This window comes from Myotis lucifugus, unplaced genomic scaffold, assembly GCF_000147115.1.
Source record: "Myotis lucifugus unplaced genomic scaffold, Myoluc2.0 scaffold_87, whole genome shotgun sequence".
Taxonomy (NCBI): Eukaryota; Metazoa; Chordata; class Mammalia; order Chiroptera; family Vespertilionidae; genus Myotis; species Myotis lucifugus.
This window is the reverse complement of record NW_005871135.1, coordinates 3,915,772-3,919,416: the sequence shown is the minus strand read 5'-3', so window position 1 is coordinate 3,919,416 and position 3,645 is coordinate 3,915,772.

Here is a 3,645-nt window from a genome sequence, read left to right as displayed (position 1 = left end):
TCAGAGATAATAGCAAGGTCGTACATGGAAAGTTAGAGTCAATCCACTGGCTAGAGATCTTACAGCACAGTGGGCTTAAGGTAGGAAGAGGGGTGAGTAAAGCCAAGTCTCAGCTCACTCCTCTGTCCGACATCTACATATCTCCTATCAGGGCCTCCAGACCCTCTCGAGCCCCAGATCCCTTGGGGTACTCCTGCAAGGCCTCGGGACCCCCTCATCTTGATTCAGAGACTCTAGCTCTTACCTCTAGACGCCTGTGGGAGCGCTAGGCGCTGACATCCCAAAGGCGCCAGAGCCACCCCGGGTCAGGGTCACGAGGTGGCGGGGTCGCGGGATCGCCAGGCAGCAGGAAAGTTTCCGGAGCGCCAGCCAGGCCGAGCGCTGCGAGCTGACCAGGCAGGCGGCGGCCCGCAGGAGCGCGCCCCAGCCGGCTCCGCGCCTCCGCCTGCGCCGCGGTGCTTCGGCTCCCGGGCTCCCCCGGCTCGCCGGCTCCCCCGGCCACCGGCCCGCCCAGCCCGGCCAATCGCGGGCCCAGCCACCGCAGCTCCTCCCGCCAGACCGGCACCGAGCGGAGGCCGGGAGGGGAGGGGCGGGGGCGCACCTGTTAGACCAATCGACCCCCCCACTGCCACCCGCCAGGCCGGACTAGGCAGGGCGGACCCCTCATTCCTGGCTCACGCCCCCTGTCCCCGCTTTGGCTCAGGGTCTGGGCCGGGCCACACGCCCCCTCCCTCCCACCCCCATCGAGGCCAGGCCATACTGCCCTCCGCACCCGGGCCCGCGGGGTCCACCAAGGCCCTCCGTGCGGACCCCAGGATTTCAGAGATAAAACCCCGGCTTAGGCTGTGGGCCTACTGGGGTACGCGACTGAGGAGTAGGACTCTGCTTTGCTCACCCCTCTACCACTCTACACCTCCCCCACACACACCCCAAGGATCTTCGCGTGTCAGCTGACCCCTGAAACTCTGAAACTTTGCTGTGCGCCCTGCCTTGATCTTCGACCGACCACAGGGGCCAAGATCTGATGCCAAGTCCAGAGCTTTGGGAGGGAATGGGCGGCGTGGGAGTGGGGGGTGGGGGAGGGGAGGGGAGGGGGGTCACCAAAAAGGCAATTCTAACCCTCCTACTCTTTCGAGGACCCCATCTGGTTCAGGCAAACTTGTCCAGAATGCTTGCGGTCCGTTTCAGCGGGGACCCCAACTTTTTTTTTGGGGGGGGTCACAACAAATATTAAAGTTTGATGATTTCATTGTCCCATTTTCCAGATAGGAAGGCTGAGGCCAAGGGAGGTAAACACTTCTCAGACGCTGGTGGCAACACCGCAACTTTTTCAAACAAAAGGCGAGTTTGCAGAGAGCGCTAGGCTCTTCTCTCCAGCCCTCTGCGGATGGCTGCCCCCCCCACCCACCGCTCCGACCTGTCCCCCCACCCACACCCCCCCTGCTGCGGACCTGGCGTGAGGAAGGAGAAAAAGGCCCCAGCAAGTGCCTGGGAAGAGCAAGGGGCACGCCCGCGCCGGCCCGGCCTTACCTCGGCAGCAGAGCGTGTCCTCGCAGAGCGCGCCGGCGGGAGGCCCCAGCAGGGGCAGGGAGGCCCAGGCGAGCGCGCGGGAGGCCGTGCCGCCGGCTCCCATCCCGGACCGGCCCGGCCGCGCCTGGGCCCGCGGACCTTCCACCCTGCGCGGCACCGGTGGGGGAAGCGCTGTGCCCGCGGACTCGGCTTCAGGGACCGGACCTGGGCCAGGCCCGGAGTGGGGGCGTGCGGGGCTCCCCGGGCACCGCGGACCGTCGGCGGCTCGGACTCCCCAGAGCGCTGCCCCAGCTCCCGGCGGGCACAAGGCGCGCTGGGCAGGGCACTATTTTTAGCGAGAGCTGCTCTCCCAGTTGGACAGACAGAACCAGTTAATTCGGCCGCTGGGGAAGGGCCTGCACCTGGAGCTCCCCGAACGGCAGCCGCAGCTCCGCTGAAAGCTGATCCTTCGCATTCCTGCCTCTCGAGGCGGGAGGGCGGGAGGACGCCTAATTCCTGGGGGAAGCCAGCGTCCTCTCCGAAGGCAGCGCCTGGGCCCCAAGTGCACACCCAGGATGGAGCTCTTTCTATGGACTCTGAACCTCTGCCGGACTTCCTCCTGCTGACCCCAGGCCTCAGACGACTTCCCACGCTCCGTACTGGTCTCCAGCAATGGAGAGAGCCCCTCCCCTCCACCCCCGCCTCCCCCTCCACACACACACACACACACACACACACACACACACACACACACACAGGGTTTGAGTCCCAGCACCGACAGAAGCTGGCACACATACATCACTCAGGAGCTACTTGTTGAAAGAAGGGAGGAAGGAGTGAACATCTGGGAGGGTCAAGTAGAGCCTGGGCATATGGGGTGAGTGTATAGGGCGGCTTTAAGATCCCACAGAACCCTGAATCCAACACTTTCCTGCTGTGTGACCCTGGCAAGTCATCTCACCTCTGTGCCTTAATTTCCTCTTCTGCATAAGGGAGTCTTAGGAGCCCAGGAGACAGATTGTGAGGGGACTTTGCAAACAAAAGCATGAGGTGAATGTTATGTCATGGTGCTGAGAGGGATGCAAAGATGAATAAGACATGTATGTGCTCTCCGGAAGCCACTAGCCCTGCTAATCCAAGGGAGGAGGTTCTCGGGGACTGAAAAGGTACACGGAGACCATCTGATATGAGCACAAGGAGAGATGGATAAGGCCAATGATAGAGGCTGCAGAAATAGACCCACACATGTATGGAAACCTGATGCAGAGGTGGTGCTGCAGAGGGGGGAGATAGAAACATCTATGAAAGGTACTTTTATGAAACAATTGGTTGTCCATATTGGGGGGGAAATGAGATGAAATCCCTACCTCATGCCACCCATAAAAAAAATCAGTTCCAGCCCTGGCTGGTGTGGGTCAGTGGTCAGAACACCGACATTCACTCTGAAGGTTCTTGGGTTTGATTCTCGGTTATCAATCAGTCAAGGGCATGTACCTGGGTTGCAGGCTCCATCCCCAGCCCCGGTTGGACACCTGCAGAAAGCAACCAATTGATGTATTTCTCATATCGATACCTCTCTCTCTCTCTCTCTCTCTCTCTCTCTCTCCCTCCCTCCCTCCCTCCCTCCCTGCTTCCTTGCTCTGCCTGGCTCCCCGCCCCCCCCCCCCCCACGCACGCTTCTCTTTATTCTCTCTCTCAGACTGACAGACACAGAGAGAGGGGTGAGAGAGAGAGAGAGCACAACCGAGCCCGCCAGCGGTATGTGGGGGGTTCGTGTTCTTGCCCGCTCCCGCCCTCTCCCTCCACCTGTACACACACCTCTTTTGTAAAAAAGCTGACTCGATCAGTGGGAAACAACCACTAAAAAACACACACAGACAAACAAAGATAGGGGGGGAGATGGGGGGCACAACAAAAAGAGTTTTTGTGTGTATACATCCCCCCCTCCCCCTCCCGCTTGTGAGTGGTGAGGGGAAAGGGGAAGTATACATGCAAAATAGACTGAAAGCAAAAAACAGGTACACACTCCGATCGAGAAGAGGAGACAACAAACTTTAACGATGATAAATTCTACAGCGTAATGGTACTTTTTCTATCCTAACTTTTCTCAAGGCTATCCACAGTCAAACTCACTAA